General features: G+C 32.7%; 1 non-coding gene across 1 annotated transcript; it reads right to left on the bottom strand.

Annotated features, from left to right (window-relative positions):
* Nucleotides 1-12,293: 12,293 nt before the first annotated feature.
* LOC120601404 (U6 spliceosomal RNA) lies at nt 12,294-12,400 on the bottom strand. The gene has a single exon (XR_005652432.1). It is a non-coding gene; the product is annotated as a U6 spliceosomal RNA (small nuclear RNA).
* Nucleotides 12,401-18,329: the final 5,929 nt, after the last annotated feature.

Below are 18,329 nucleotides of genomic sequence, written 5' to 3'. Positions count from 1 at the left end.
ATCAAATTTAAAATAAATTATGTTAAAGTTTTACTTCTGAGTTTTAACCAACATTCTTTGAAAAAGTTGAGTGACCCGAAAAAATATTTCAGTTACAGTTAAATATCACTCATCTATACTACTTAGGCTATTTGAAAGTTATTTTCTTTAAAACTAAAAAACATGTTTTAGGGAATAAAATTTGAAAAAAGTTGAAAAAATTGCTTATGTTTAAGTAAGTGCTATTTTTGTTTTTTTTTTTTAGGGAAGGCAACCCTTGGTTGACCTCACATTGCAAGGACCTTGTCGGCTTACAATCTCTTATTTTTTTTTATTTTTTACGCCTACAGCACCTGGTCTTCCTAGGTGGCCTCCCATCCAAGGCTGAACCTGTTTAGCTTCCGAGATCAGCCAGGATCGAGCTTGTGCAGAGTGGCATGGCCATAGACCAGTAAGTGCTATTTTTATACTTATTTCTTAGTTATGGCCATTTCGTTCTGTCACAGCACTTTCTCTCAATAGTGATGCATCCTTCGATACTGGCGGGGAAATAAGAAGTAAGTTCTTAAAATAAATGTCTTCACTGGACACACTCCAGTCAATCACATATCTGAATTCCGAGCATCCTAACATGGATCAAAATACCATTTCTCACAGAAACACATGTTAGAAAGGGATAGACTGGATGTATTGTACTCTTAAAATGCAGTTTTAAAATGACTGAGCAACTACTAGTCTATAGTACATGTCCATGAGTCTCTGTTTGTTTGTCCTGTTCATTTGTTGCTTTTAGGTTTACCATAGGGTAGGGGGTGTGGGAGGTGGGGAGAGGTAGATGGGATAAAGGGGGTCAAATATAGGAGGATGAGGGAGGGTGAAATGGGTAAAGGGGATCAAATATATGGTAGCTGAAGGAAACTGAACTTCTTTTTTTTTAATTAAATTTATTGGGGTAACATTGGTTAATACAATTATATAATTTTCAGGTATACATTATAATTTGACATCTATATATTACTTTGGGTGGCAAACACACGATAGAATATATAGATGTCAAATTATAATGTACACCTGAAAATTATATAATTGTATTAACCAATGTTATTCAATAAACTAATTTAAAAATAAATAAATAAATAATACAAAATAAGTAAATAAAATTGCTTTAAGAATAATAAATGAATGAATGAATGAATGAATGAATGAATAAATAAATGAAATGATCAGGCATGTCTCTACCCCTTTTATTTGTTTTATGCTTTACTCAAATAAATTTTGCGTACTTTTTTTCTCCCAGATGAATTTTAGAATTATTTTGTCGAGTTCAAGCAATATCTTTTAAGACTTGGCTTGGAACATCTAGATTAACTTGTAATGTGTGGGTTAACTTGAGGTAGCTATCAGTTTTGCCATATTGTTTTCCTATACAGGATTATGACATCCACATATTTATTTATTAAAGTCGTTAATATTCGTAAGCTAAATCTTGCCTCCTTAACATAAGCCCCTCACATTTCTTTCTTAGGTTACAATTTAATATTCCTATTTCTACTCTTAAGAATAAAAAGTGTTTTTAATTATAATAACTGATTCTTTTTTTAACAGAAAAGAATCTCAGAATGCATATTTTCTGAATTGTTAGAATGTAAATGGATGGCCTCAGGAATTTTAGAAAATTTTAACTGTTTAAAAAAATAAATATTAATTTATATTTTTGAAATACATGCATAAGTTTTATCTTTATTTAATAATTTAGGTACTTTTAAATGACATTCCAACTTTTAAAATTACCCACTGCTAAATTTGCACTATCTTTAGTTTGAAAGGTCTCTGCTTTCTACTTATTGTTGGTTATAATGACCCATTCAGAATTTCAAAACTTTAAGCCTATTATCTAAATAAAGTATGCAGATACAATTAGATATTTGGCTGGTTGCTGTCTGGCTGAAGTAAAATTTCTTTGTCTATCCTTGTAAAGATATTTTTAGCAATTTGCAATAAGAAAAAGCTTTCTGAATAAGCTTTCATTAGAAATTTCTAAGGTATACAGAAAAAGATTATAGTTCTTTTCCTTTCAAGATTTCTCTTCTATAGCCACAGTAAAATATGTGTCACAGGCATGTATTTTGATATACCTAAAACATATATAATATACCTAAAATGTATATAGGTGTATATATTTATATACCTATAAATATACTTATAGGTATATAAATATAAAGTCATATTTATAACCTCTGGTTAGGATAGGGAAAATTTATATATTTGATGTGGCTCTAACTATGAGTATACAAGTGATTTAAGCTACTGCCATAGGGAGATACTAAACATGAAATTTTGCTTTAATTTTCTTGCTAAAAAATATGTGTTGTTTTAAATTATTTTTAGTTCAAAAATTGATGAAATCAACAGTTGTTCAAAAAGTATTGCTAATCCCTCTCTGAAGTCAACCACAATAATACAACAAAAAGTATTCCCATTGCCAGTGTCATTAGCAGTCACCTTACTCAATGCCTGCTGAAAACTGATGGCCAAAAATAGAGAATGACTTCTTCAATTTGGTCCCATTCATCTTGAAAGTCAAAAGAACAAATGGACTATTTTCAAAGAAATAGGGTACTATTATAGTTTAAAATTCTGAACTCTTAATGTTATTGGATTATAACCCATATAATAAGTATCTATGAATCCATACTGATGTAAATTGAGTAAACAAAATAATAAGAAGAGACAGCTCTTCCTTATTAAAGAATTTTAATTAATAAATATTGAAGAATAAAAGGGGAAAATTACTATTGGGCATACACCATAATAATAATAATAATAATAATAATAATAATAATAATAATTGTTGCAGCCATGATCTAGCAATGGATGCTAAAATTAATGGATAAAACTTTAAAGGAGAATTGTATTTGAAGAACCTCAAATATTTTCCCCAAGATATTTATTAATTAGAAATGGACAGAGAATAACTTACGATGAAGAAACTCAAGACCCACGAGCAGAAACTTAGCCAAGTGATCAGTAGTAATATCAACAAAAAGATTTACTAACATGAGGTACCCCCTGACATTGAGAAGGGTACAAGATCACTTCTGTGGTCTTTCTAAAAATGTATAACCCCAGAAAAATAACATTAGAGAAAACCAAATGAAAGATGTTCTATAAATTAACCAATACTCTTCAAAAGTGTCAAGGAGAGAACGTATTAATTTCTCTGTATTTCTACACCTTATAAGTATGATTTTTCTTCTTGAATAAATAAAACAACTACCAATTATTTTTTTCCAAACTGCATAACAGCAGTTTTATTCATTATTGTGACTATTTCTAGAATGTATATACAGTTATATATCTGATTATTAAAAATTTGGCTTTCTGAAATCTGCTTCAGTGAAACGTGGATCTGATCTGGTACCTGTGGGTACTGAAAGTGAAAGCCTTTTGGGTCTTCAAAAAAGACTGAAGAATATCACAGATAAGAGGAGCCTAAGAAGACAGCACAAGTAAATGCAGCATGGAACCTTAGACCAGACCAGGAATGTAAAAAGATCGTTTAGAAGAAAATTCGGTGAAATTTTAATGCAGTCTATATTTTAATTATTAGTAGTGCAACTATGTTAATTTCCTGGTCTTGATCTTTTTATTGTGATTATGTAAGATATTAACATGGCGGGAGCTGGGTGAAGGGTAAACGGGAACTACTATTTTGCAATTTTTCTGTAAATCTAAAATTATTTCAAAATAACAGTTAAACAATCTGGACCTCAAGCAAACATTTTAGACAATATTTCTGTTGTAGGAATAATGTACTGATATATTTACCAGTGTTTGATTTTCTTTCTTTTTTTTTTTTCAATATATCAAATGGTGTTTTTTCTTCTGTATCTGATTTTTTACAGGGAGTGACTATGCTCTCTTTCCTCAAAGGTGATTACAGGGCACCGGACTTCTCATCTCCAACTAGGATTTTGGATTCTGGGCTTGGCAATGAGACAAGAACAGAGAAGAGTGACAACTTCCTGGTGACTCTGGACTTGGGCAATTATCAGTGCAGTAGCAATCATTACAGACTCACGTGAGGCCATTTGCCAATTCTTCTGCTACCAAATAGTTCTGAAGAGGATAAGGAGAGAGGAATAACTCCAAAATTTACCTAAATTTCCATCAAATGGCTGGATAGAAGTTTGGATCAGATTTAATTTGATTTAAAGAAAATAATAGGATGTTTCTTGAATCTTCAAGATTGTGCATTAAGATTTATATTCACTACCCCTCCTAAATCTTCTCTTAATTATTAAATAAATAAAACTGTGATGAAGAAGGACCCTCTTCTTTTTTGGAATAGCATGTAAAGCAGAAGTTCTCTGATTTGAAGTGATAATATCTCTAAATCCTTCTGCTCCAGACGTTGGAAAAATCTCTGCTATTGATTATTTGCCTCAAGTATTTATAAACTATGGGTGCTCCATCCACTTTTATTCCTCCTTTGAGATTTGGAAGAATTGCCAGTTTTCATGACGAGCTGCCATTTCTGTAACTTTGAGGTTAAGACTGGTGTACTTTGTGGCAGTGGATTCAGAGAAGGCACCTGACAGGCTCGTCAAGTGGGGCATGAAACATTTCAGTAACCACTCCGTCTGCTTAGCAACCAGATGAATATGTCCCTCTTGTTTGGTCTAGACAAACAAGCAAACTGTTAATTTACAGAGGACTTTGATTTTTCACTTGATTCTACTAACAACGTTCAGAAAAGAAGTTTCCAGGGTTATGCTTCATCATTACCAATTTCTTTTTCTCCATGGTGTGTGAGTGCATTTTGGTGAGGAAAGAAGTTTGATAGATGGCTTATCCAGAAAATAAATAGCAAAGTTATTTGCCAACTGCTGCTGTTTTTTATGCCCGGGTAACCTGGGTTTGCATTAGAATCCAGCCACAATTTAACAGCATAATTTATGGTGCTTCCAAAAGACTTGCTTCTTCTTCTTCTTCCCTTTTTTTTTTTTTTAAATTCCCCGGACTGATCATTCAAGTTCATTCTTATTGCTACATTGGCCATTTAGAGGTTTCTATCTTTCTTCTTGAAATTGTCAGTTTAAGAATTTATAGTTGTACTCAAAGTAAATATTCTTTAATTCAACTCAAATAGTTTATAATGACATTATTCCTGACTCGTGGCTTTCAATAGGCATTGGAATCATAAAATTTGATTTTCTGATTGGTACTTAGAAGCTGTATTAATTGGAAATTAAGGTTATATATTTGTCCTCCCAGCTTTAAAATGTAATGTCAACACTATGGATTAGAACCAGGTTGTCATGACTTAAAAGGAAAAGACTTCAGATTTGGTCACAGACTTTCTGATAAGTAAATTAAGGATGTTGACACATATAAGATAGTTTGTATATCAGAATAAAAGCCCAGTTATCTTAGAGTAATACCATTAAAAGTTTGATTCATCTTAACCTTCTTCCTCAGATTTCATGATCTCCAAGCACATCCATGGTCCACCTTCAGCTCTTTATTTATTTATTCAACCTGGAAAGAGAGAATATATTGATTTTCCTGTATTTCTATACCTTGTAACTAAGACTTTTCTTTGTGAATAAATAAAATAACTACCAATTATTTTTTCAGAACTGTTTAAAAGCAGGGAGTATTATTGTGAATATTTCCAGAATGCATATACAGTTCTATAGCTGATTGTTTATTAAAAATTTGGCTTTCTGAAATCTGCTTCAGTGAAATGTGAATTTGATTTGGCTACCTCTGGGAAATGAAAGAGGAAGTCTTTGGGGTCTTCAAAGCACTGATTGAGTCCCAGACACTCTTTCATTAAATTATAATGCATCATCACTTCTAAATCTATTCTTTTCCTGATTTGTATGGAATAACATCTCTGTGTTACTAACTGTGTGTCTTAGACTTTTTTAAGCCATTTTTTACAAAGTGATTGGCACATTTCTTTGAGTAATAATAAATATTGAATAAGTGATAGTAAATTTAAAATACAATGTGTTCGATAAAATTACTGTTTTTACAATAAATCTATCATCTTTTACTGCCTGAGAGGTGAGGACAAATCTAGGGGCACAAGCTCAGAAAATCTGTGTCAGAAGATCAGGAATACAGATTATTTGTTTTATGGAAGTCACCGTCCTCAAACCTGAACACTGAAGGCAAGATCACCGGTCATCTGGCCCAAGCTCACCATACAGGAAGCCTTCCTAGAACTTTACCTAGATTCTTAAAAACCTTTTAGTGATTGAGAACTGACTTCTTTAAAAGACCCATTCCTTACTCTAAAAGCTACTCATGAAGTACAAATGTGTATTTTTGTAACATTCATCCTTTGATTCTGTTTGCCTCTAAGTAATGAATGATACAAATAATTCCTTTTTAAAAACTCCTGTTAATTTTTTTAAAAAAAATTCCTGTTAATTTTTTCCAGGTTAAACATCACAAATTTCCTCAAACATTTTTCATATTTTATAATTTCCAAGTTCTCTAACATTTTTTAAATGTAAGGTTAAGGCTTCTCCACCTATATATAATAGTCCATAAATGGTCTGACAATGCAATGGAAAAATGGCACTATTGCCTTCTTTGATCCAAAAGTGTCCTCTTAATATTGTGGTTTAATAATAAATTAATGTTTATTACCTGATTTTAACACCCAGTCACAATGTTTTGCTCATACTGAGCTTATAGATAGCTAAGATATTTTTTGCAATCACTCCTAGCAGAGTAGATCCTCCCTAGCGCAATATCTAAGTGTGCTATTTTTTGACCCTCATTAGTCCTTCATCTTTACCTTAAATATCAATTCCTTGATTTATTTTACCTAATGTAATATTATTCCTTTTAGACTTATTCAGACATAGGTGTGATACCTATTATTATCAAAAAATTCCCAATATATTAGACCAAATAGAGAAGTTGATCTGATAACTTCTGAACTAATATAATGAGTTCGACTTTAAAGAATTTATTGATAATTTTCTAAATAGAAATTTGAAGAGAGATAAAATATAAAATAATCTTATACTAAGCTTTTTTGTTGATTTTCTTATACATTGTTTACTTGATTATAAAAGATTCAATAGGACATATAGAATAATGAATAAAAAGCTTATACTTGATTCGCTAATAATTTAAAACAAAATAGTTGAATGTATCCATGGTCTAGACTCAGGAGTTTATCAGCCAATAGTGTCATTTACAAAATTTGAATACATAAATCAGATAATAACTAATATTTTTATTTTAAGCTTTTACTCATTACAGTTTATAAAATCTTATAATCCTATTGAATTTCAACTGAAGAACTTCATTGATATCATATGCATTTTCACACAGTTTTTGTCACTACAAAATTTTGATTTTGAGGCAAAATGAACTTGGGCTTTCAAGAACAGTTTAATGTTACTTAATGTTTAGCCTTTAGTATTTATGCTTTCCTAGACAAATTGGTATCATTAGGACCTTGATAATCTATTTTTCTTACAGTCAGGCAAGTGCAATAAGAAAAAAACCTATTATTCTCAATTTATGAAAACATCCGACCACCAATAAGACAAATTAGCAGGGAATCTGAGAGTGTTTCTCGTAGTTTTACTATTTGCAAAGCATCTAATTCAATTAAACACTTACCAACTGTTTAAACGAATGAGATAAATGAATGATTTAACCTCTTACTTGGCTCCATCCCAATAGCCCCCCAAAGTATTTATTAAACAATATAGTTTAACACAACATAGTAGTAGAAATCCATTTATTACTAAATTATTACTAAAATGCTCCCTAAGCTTTACTCCATGCAAAATTCTAAGGATAATATGTTACACTATAAAATGAATGCAAGTCCTGCCCCAAACGTCAACAGCCCTTCATTTAAAATAAAAAAAAAATAATTAAATTTTAAGCTAATGGCACACCATAGTGGGCTCCTTCTCTCCTTTTAAGTCTCTTTCTCACTATGAGTGAGCAGACTTTACCATCTTAGACAAAAACCCAAATATACCTTCTCTATATATTAGCTACTTACTCTAGAAAACATCTTGGGCCTGTTGTCATTAGGCACTGCTTCTCTCTAATCTCCTTAATTTGTATCTTTCTGACTTTTACCTATTTAACTAGATGGACCGCCTCAAGAAAGAAGTGTTAGCGAGAAAAAAAAAAATGAAGAAGGAAGAGAGTGTTATTTGTAGTGAAGTTATAAGCTAGACAGGGCTTCACCTACTGTTGGGGATGAAAGAAGTCATACCTGGCCTGGTATTAGGCAGCCCAGTTGATAATTCCTGGCAAGAGGCCCAGAGTACACTTATGCACAGTGAGCACAATATAATGAAGTCCAAAGCCCCAGGGGCAGGAACCAGATCTTTCTCTCCATTTTATTCTGTGCCAAGTTCTCAGTCTTGGCTCAAAATAAATAAATGAATAAATGGATGAATGAATGAATGGATGAATGAATGAAATTAAAATAAGAAATTTCATGCGTCAGTAAGGCCATACTATACATGCTATGGGGTCAAATTGTAGAAAACAAAGAAACTATTCAAATATAAAAAGTAAAATAGTTAAATAGCAGTTAAGGCTTAAAAAAAAGGAAGAAACAAGATCAAAAACAAATTCTGTGCTCAAAGGAAAATGTGTCAATTGTTGAATGTTGTAAAAAGAAAAATGGGACAATGAAATGTTTACATGAAAGTAATGGAATTCTAACTATGAAATAAAATATTTTTGATTAAAGTCAAGTCAAAACATGTATTACAGTGAATAGAGAAGAAAAGTAATATCCTCTTCTAGGAATAGACACACCAGCAATGGGGACATTTGCAAGCAAATAGGATGTATAATTTTTTGTGACCTAGACCTTCAGCAACTCCATTCTATCTCCTCACAATCTCTATAAAGCACCTCTTTAGATTCTGAAATCTACTTCTCAGATTTCCTCTTAATGGTAATTCTAACCAACCTTCTGAGTGTCTTTAATTTTCTATTGACACTTGGTCTATCACCCCCATGATAGTCCTTTCATCAAGATCAATAGTTTTAATAGGAGATGCAGGTTTTGTGGGATGTGAAAAATGTTGCAGGCTCCTTTTAAGAAAAAAAATACAATTTATAAATACAAAATAAGTACAAAGCATTTATTTAGATGATAATAAAAATCACAATAAATTACCAATCCTAAAAAGCTATCCAAAATTAACCGCATCATGAAATAGATTTTGAAAAAAATATTTTTGTTAACAGACTGCTTACTAAACTTTTTAAAATTATTTATAACAGAATAATTTAGTCTTTCCTCTGAAAAATTTGGTGGAAATTTGTTTTTATTACTAATAGTTCAAGAAAGGTTCAGCTTCATAATTCATTATTATTAATGTCATGTAGAAAATGTAGGATTTTTTTTCAAATTGGGAAAACTTATCAACTTTCTTTTATGCGTGAGCTGTTAGTTTTCTTACACAATGACTAATCTGAAATACATTTTAAACGGAGGACACTTCACAAGGTAATTCGTTATCTATGTCACTATGTCAGGTAGGGAAATGGGTCCACATGTGTGCGATGAGAGTGTTTCTGGAACCCATCCCAGTACCAGGAAGCCCATCACTCATTTATACATACAAATAACTGAAGCCATATAAATATAAGCCAGTAAACTTAAATTAAATGTATCCATAAATAAACTTTACATTTCTGTGCCTACTGCTTCAACACCACTCAACAAAAGCGAAGGTATAATTAAAGCAAAGCAAGAGTTGAAAGCAATGATTTTAATCTATTACAATTAGAACGTCTCACTTTTCAACTTTTATGAAACATATGGTCATGTGATCACAAGAGTCCTTTTACAACGTCTCCAAAGAAGCTCTCTCATTGGCAAATTTTTTCATCCGCTCTCATGACCATCCTGTAGTTAATTATTTCTCTCTTCCCTCACCCCACTCTTACCATCTATGTTTGCCTAGCAAACTGTAGAACTACTATAAATCTCAAAACCTGACAGTCATTCTTGATGTTCCTCCTCTCCTCTCCCTTCAGTACAATAAATCAACAAGTCTTTCAGATTCTAAATTCTGCATATCTCTCAACTTATCTTCTCCATTACTGCTACCAACACCATAATTTGAGCAATTTTCCTCTATCACCAGCACTCTCACAAGTTTCCTAATTCATCTGTCTGCAGTATGGCATCTTCAAAGTCATTTTTTTTTTTTTTGCAGAATCTCAAGAATAACTAATTTAAGATTCAATTCTGACCATATCATCCCTCTGTTAAGAACTATTCAATAATCCTCATTGCCCACGAATCACGCCCAATCCCTTTGCTGGCCTATAAACCCCTCCAAGACCAGCCCAGCACTTTTCAACCTTATTTCATTCCATTCTCAGCTAGGACTCTATAATTCAAAAAATCTCCAAAGTATAAGTAATTTTCCATACTCTATGCTCTATCAGGTTAAAATCAAGCATTCCCCACTATCTAAAATACATCTACATACCGTCTCCAACTCCACACTCATTTTTAAAGATTTGGTTTAGATGTAAGCTTATTGGATAGAATTTCCTAAGGCTTAAATACTAAAAAAAAAATTCCTCCTCTGTCCTCTTTTACTACATTGCTGTTAGTTCTATCACTAAACCCACCACATAATTTTTTTGTCTCTCCAACTAGTTTTGTAACATTTTTTGAGGCAGAGATGCTGTCTCATTCATCTTCATGCCTCTGTGGCATAATACCATACAAATGAAAGGTGCTCAATGAATCTGAATGAAAGAAAAACAAAATGTGAAGTTTGATGGTACAGGTGAAATCAGAATGCTAAAGAAGTTTGAGAGAGAGAGAAATGAATTGTGAACGGTGTCATGAAGTAAGTAGCATTTTAAGTGGAGCTTGAAAGATACATAAGATTTAGAATGATACCTAGATATAAGATAAAGGGGAGGTGCATTGTAGGACAGAGATTTAACAAACCATAACTAAAGATCAAAGAGCTTCTCTGCAAGAATACATCCAAAATTAAACTAATGAAGGAGAGCTTGGTGGAATAAATGAGAAAAAAAATATTCTTTAAGTCCTGACATGGATGATAGGTCACAAAGTATAATCAAGAGGACATGATTGGCCAAGCCAAAAGACGTCTTTATGATTGAAAAAGAAACATTATCTTTTACATTCATGATAGACACACAACTAAGAATGTCAAAATGCAAAAGAGCTTTCTAGAAGAAGGATTTTTTAAATGCAAATAGAAATATTGTAATACTGGTTAATTTTTTGTGGGGGTAAATTGCTGTTAAAATGCAAATAAAATATTGCGAATATGAGTAGTATTGGTTATATTTTTGTGATGGCAAATTACTGTATAAATGGAAACAATTAGTGTAAGAGACTAAAAACTAGCACTAAATATGGAGATATTAGGAACCTGGAAATGTTGGTCAATCAACTATTCATTGAATCACTTCCCTTAATTACTGTGGAAGATATAACTGAAGGAGAAAATAAAATCCTTTACCTGAAAAAGCTTAAAATGCAATTGCAAGAAGCAGATAAGCATAAAATAATAATAATAAAAAAAACATAAACAATGAATTCTAACAAGTAAGTACACAATAATGATTAAAAACAACAACAATAAAAAAAAACACCAAGATATCACAGAGAAGACATAAGATGACCTGGATATGACTATTAGGTGGAAGGAAGAAATTCTATGTAAAAATACTACCTTGTGCAAAGACATATTTCTGTCCAGTACAATAGATTAACAGAATGGCAAAGGTGACAGAAGACTAAAGTATAATTTGTAATGTGTATGATACAAAAGTTTCTATGACATGGTGAGTTAGTTGTGATGAGAATATCAGGGAGAAGCCTGTAAGGCTAAGACAGTTTTAGATATAATCTAATAGGTAGTATGAATGTGGTATAAAATTTGAAAAGGGAAATCACATGAAAAAATTTCATCAGTGTATAAGGTTATCTGGACTATACATGTGAATCAAAAAAACAAAACAAAACAAAAATGGTCCATACAGTATTGTCAGTCACTATGTCATTTCTTTATTTCTTTCTCTCCCTTCTTATACCATTTCCTCTCTTTCTCACGAATATGTATGTATGCACACTCTTACACTATCATATTTTTTCAATCTTTTATGTTTTTAATTTGCTTTTCTTGTAATATTTCTTATAAAACCATTATGGATTTTACTGCCAGGTCTGTTTCTTTAAGTATCTATTCTTATAAGGCTTAATGACTTCTAAAGTCCCTGTAGAGTTTGCCTTCATGACTCTTTTCTATATTCATCTGTAGCATTTATGTGGCATCCTTGAGCAGGGGCCATGCTAACCTTCTCTGTATCGTTCCAATTTTAGTATCTGTCCTGCCAAAGCGAGCACTGTAGTGTTTAAATATCAAAAAAAAAAAAAATAAAAAATAAAACTATAATTTATTGACACATTGCTACATGCTAGGCACTCTGCAAAAAAAAAAAAATTTACACACATCATAATAATCTTATCAAGCAAGGACTATTGTTACTCTCACTTTACACATGAGGAACAAGGAGAATAGAGAATTTCATCCACCAAAGGTCACACAGGCTGTCCTTAATGAAGCAATGATCCACACCTTGAAATTTTTTATTTCAAAACCCTGCTTTCAATCACTAGCCAGCAGTCCCCAATCTTTTTGGCATCTGGGACCGGTGCTCCTATGAGAATCTAGTGCTTGATGATCTGAGGGGGAGCTGAGGTGGTGAGGCTAGCACTGGGGAGCGGCTGCAAATACAGATGAAGCTTTGCTTGTGCCTGCTGCTCACCTCCTGCTGTGCAGCCCGTTTCCTAACAGGACACGGACAGGTACTGGGTCTATGGCCTGGGAGTTGGGGACTAAACTATACTGTCTCAGCCCTGATTTGTGTCTTTTCAAACTCCAATCAAGCAGCATCTTTAAAGAGAACGCAAATCTAAAAATAATCAAAGATGTCCTTTTCAAAATGTTATTTAGATAAGGCGGTGAAATTATAATGATTTCCACAGTTTATATATTCTGTAAAAGAGTATTAAAAATTTATAAACTTCCTAGAAACACTATTGGTTTGTGTTTTTTTTTTGAAGTTATAATTTGTAATGCATATGATACAAAAGCTTCAGAAAAGCATTTATACAGATAAAGATATTTAGTAGATCTACTTGTTCAAAAGGGCATTTGGCTCAGAAAAGAAAGAAGGAAAAGGAAGAAGAAGGAAAAGGAAGAAAAGGAGTGGGGAGGAGGAGAGGAAGGTGGGAAAGGAGAGAAGGAAGGAAGAACAAGGAAAGGATGAGAAAGAAGGCAGGGAAGGTTTATTGAAAAGAGTAAACTTAATGACTCATGAATTGTTTAAATAACTATATGTAAATAGCAAGGTAGTATAAGATAAAGATAACTGTAACAGAAAGGTTCAGAAAAAGAATTAAACTCATCAAAGCACATTAAAACATAAATAAACTTGCATTGGACTTTATAGTATGATGGATTTAGATATGGCCTAGGTTCAGTAAAAATATACTGGAGTGGGGGGTAAACAGAAAGATTTAAGAAAAAGAATAGATAAAATTACTAGAAGATTGGCCTTTTGCTATTTCTAATGATCCAAGTCTAAATGTTCTGAATAAATCTCTCTCTTCCCACACCCCTACTTCTCAGAGTTCCTTCCACCAATAGTTTCCATCTAGAATAATCTGATCTTGATTCCCTGTCCCATCGCTCAGGGATACGTGTCCTGGCTGGCTGACAGGATTTGCAGAAGACTCTTTTTCTTTTACTCAGGTTTGGAATATAATATGTAGCAGTAGTGTTACCAGGTGTTTTACTCTTGAGAATAGGAGGATAGATGGAAAGTTACATTACGGGTTTCTTAAAGTCCTCAGAAGCACATCAAGGATAAGCAAGAGATTAGAAATAGATGGTACCCTTTGAAGGAAATGACTTGTGTTTCTGCAAAAAGGCTCTGCTGCACAAACAGGGTACGAACATCCTGGAGAAGCAGAGAAAGACTCCAGAGAGATCACCAGGAATGACCACTCCCAAAGGTTAATTCATGAAGAAGGGCTGGAAAACATCGTATTTCGTAGTGTCAGTTTCTATTATGTCATAAGCTGAATAATGTCAAAATATAGCATAATCAAATAGAAACTCAAAGCTTAAAACTGTAAGCTATTCTAAAATCAGCAATTGTATTACTCTCAAAGATTTTCTATCCCTTTTCTCTTAAAAGTCTCAAAATACAAACATTTTGGAACTTTACATGAGAAAGTACAAAATGATCCTTTGACCCATTTCACATAGGGAGAATCTGAATCATGAGGATGTTAAATGCTTTTATCTGGCCACAACAAAAGGTCACCAGATAAAGCAAAGATAATTTCAGGGTCTGACTTCCTTCCACTGTATTGTAAAGTTCATTTAGTAGTAGAAAGCTAGAAAGCTCTCTAACAAGCATACTAGGAAATCAAATCCCAAGTAAATGTCCATTATAGTCAGAATCTCATTCTTTGCCCCAAATTTAAGTCCTCATCCACTTTGAGATGTACTTACTTCAAAAAAAAATATTGAGAAAATAAATACATATTACCCCAAAGTAAATAATTCCTAAATTTTGGGGGATATAATGCCCTGTGATTGATTTTTGTGGTACTCTATATCTTCTTAAAGTCTTGCATGAATGACATTCTTTTTTAAAAAGTTATGTCATCTTCTTGCTAGGATTCTAGGATTAAGTAAAATTATTCTACATTTTAAATTATTTTCCCCAGCGCATGATGATATACTTATTAATTCATTTCTCTCTTTTTCTCTTACTTCCTTACATCCTTCTAACTACTTTTATTTGACTCTTATTCTTATTCCCAATTCCCAGAAACCACAAGTGTAAACAGTTTATTTTCAGATCGAAACAGATTGACATTAGCTGTATTTTGTATGGCAGGCAGATTGCATGGTGGTTAATTGAACACACACACTCTGGAGTCAGACAGCTTAAGGCTGAGTCCCTGTTTCCCCACTTACTAGCTGGGTAACGAGCAAGTCTTGTATAAGTGAGACCTTTCTTTGCCTCAGTCTCCTCACCTCTAAAATAGATATAATAATAGTACTGAGCTCACAGGATTGCATCTAAGACGAAATTTGTTAAGATGTAAAAAGGACTTAGAGCAGTGCCTGGCGTGTACTATTCATTGTGTGTTTGCTATTATAGTTTTTGTTCCTCTAGTTCATCACCTTGTTAAATGGTTAAGAGCTGATGAGAAGTTCAGAGCTGCTTGTGGTCATTATATATTTTCATGTCATTCACAGAATGATGTCCTACCAGATTCTAAAGCAGAAAAGTTTGACACCTTGACACACAGAGTTTCCGGCAACCAATGGCCTGTGCATGGACTTGGCTCATATGAAGACCTCTTGTTGATTTTGCATCTGGACATAGTGGGCCAACATTGTTATGATATACAAGATGTCACGAAAGCCTGCAGGGAAGCCTTCGATCATAGGAAAATGACAGGTCTCATTGTTTTTGTGGGGAGCAGACCAGAGACCAAATGACTTAACTCTTTCAGGTAACATCCTAGTGGGATTCTACCTTGGCAGATAAGCTTCCCTGAGCCATATAGAATCAAGAGAAACTATTATCAGCAAATGTGCACTGCCTCTCATTTCTGGACCCTCATCTCTTCTCTATGATAACGAGCATAACTTTTCCTGTAAAGCACCTTCATCAAGGTTGAGTCTTTGTTATCCCAACAAAGTACATCTGTATTAGCTGCCTTGAAGTTTCTTCTGAATCGTTGCCTTAAAACGTTTATGGTCTCAGACCACCTTAAAAAGAAATATTCTCTTAAATTTTTACCCTATACCCACTGACGTGCTATATATATGTGTGTGTGTGTGTGTGTGTGTGTGTGCGCGCACGCGTGCGCGTGTGTGTGTATACTGTTGTTGTATTGAAACAATATTGTTACCATTGGTGAAACTCCAGACAGTGAAAATATGAAATTTCTATCTTCAGAGCCATGAGAAAACAGTTTTTAAAAGGCAATATTTGTCATATTCAAAACAATCTGATAACTTTTTATACACTAAAACACATGATATAGGAAACATACACTCCAATTTTTAAGCATTTTTACATACATAAAAACAAAAGAACAAAAATGATTGTATATAGACAATCTTATGAAAGAACCCTCACCAGGACACAGTACCCTGTACTGTTTGTAACTTAGGGCAGAGTCCATACTCAAACTAGTTTCTCCATTATTTGAATAATGTAGATGTTTAATAAACACTTGTGAAATAAACAAATGAATAAATATCTAGGTATATTATACAATTGCATTTAGCACAATGTTCTGAAAAGATAATGTCCTCTTAGAGATTGTAAGCAATTCCCCTATTAGAAGATTGTCCTTAAGTATATATTTCTCCTGAAGTTAAAAAAAATTACTATACTTTTAAATTATATTTTTGAGTAATTATATACTAGGTTATACAGTACTTACTTCTTCAACCAGACCATAGCAAAGCAAAATTATTCTTTTTTTAAGTCTATAATCGATTTTCATTAAGGAAATACAAAAATAATACCCAAGATAACTTGGGCGGAGAGAGGTAGCCTCAAAATGTGCTACAAATTAGCTTGTCATTTTTAAAAAAGTGCTTTGTCATGAGTTGGAAGCATTTTAGCTTCTTTTTAAAAATTATTTGAAACATTTTGACTAAGGCCAAGGTTTCCAGTGAAGAGGAATCTTGTAAATGTGCTGATTTAGATGAAATATAAAAACAGAATATGAAGACCCATGGGATGAATAATTTGTCTATAATACATATTGATTTCTTATTTTCAACTTGACCAGTGAAGTGAAGGAACTCATTTGACCAAGAGTAGATATTGTTATCATTTCTAGCAACTTTCTTTATCCTGTTTGAAAAAACTAGTTTGTATTAAATCATTAAACCCAAGTAAACATTTAAATGCTGTAATCAAAGCCCAGAATAATAACTGAAAGACAACTTATAAAGAATCATTACAAGTTAATATCTCTCACTTCAAGAATATGTGTGAACAGAATGAGTAAGTAAAGGGAATGGAAGGAAAAGGAATCTGTATCATAGCTTCCACATGCTGATAAAAATTTTATTAATTTGCAACACAACCTGCTGGAATTTTCTTTTAACGTTTCTGTTTAAAGTCATAGTACCAAGTTTTTTCTATTTTGGGAAAACTGCCACCAGTGGCCTAAACTGCATTTTAACTTTTGGAAAGTTAGTGTTTTATGTTCAATGTCATGTCAAAACAAATTCTATTTTAACCCTCTCAAGCTATGAGAAGGTTGGTATTTGCTTCAAAATATAAGGAAGAAAGATATAGGAAGAATGATTGTCAAGTTACTCTTTACCTTCATCTAAAGCAGTGCTCCCCACATCATCTGAATGTTGGAATCACTTAAAGAGTTTTAAATATTACTGATGACTGAGTAGCATCCCCCAAATTCTCATTTAATTGATCTGGATGTGACCTGGGCATTAAAATCTTTAAAATTTTCTACAATTAATTCTAATGTGCAGCCAATTTTGAGGACCACTGATCCAAAAGAAGTAGGAAGAAAGATGTAAGGAATGACTAATAGATAAAAACATCTAAAAGAAGAAAAAAAAAAAACCCTAATCCAATTAGATTCTTTGGTCCCTCTTACATTATCAGAGACCAGAAATTTTGCTTATTATGCTCATTTTAGGCTTAAGGCAACAGGTAGAATTGCACTAAAAGCAATGTTTCCATGACTTACTATTCAATTTTATTAAATTGAATTTAATAAATAGTCACTAAATAGCCTGTTACCTGCAAAAAACTGATCTAATGTTGTAGGACACTCAAAGATGAATAAATCGGATTTTCTTTCTCAAATAGCATATGAACAAGTTAACTATTAGCTAAGTCAACTAAAGTCAAATGCTGCAAATAAATCAGATCTGGTAAAGAAGCTAATGGCTTCTTGAACAGCAGATGATGCCCCCATAGTTGTCACACCAAAGTTACAATGTTAATTTTAAAAAAAAAAAACAGCATTAGCCAACAGACACATACCATTATGTCTGATTAGGCCTAAGAAATGAAACCATTAGCTAATGAACTAGAGCTATGTATTACTTGCCAGACTGGAGCTAAGGGGTGTTTTGTTTCCAAGCATAGAACTTGAGATCTTAGCATTCTCCTAGACTTACCTGTAAAGGTACTTCCTAGGTGCCAATTAGATTTTTTTCAATTCAAATTAAGAACATAGTTATGCATAA

Source organism: Pteropus medius, unplaced genomic scaffold (assembly GCF_902729225.1).
Source record: "Pteropus medius unplaced genomic scaffold, Ma_sr-lr_union100, whole genome shotgun sequence".
NCBI lineage: Eukaryota > Metazoa > Chordata > Mammalia > Chiroptera > Pteropodidae > Pteropus > Pteropus medius.
The sequence above is the reverse complement of the archived record's forward strand: the minus strand, read 5'-3'. Positions and strand labels throughout refer to the sequence as shown.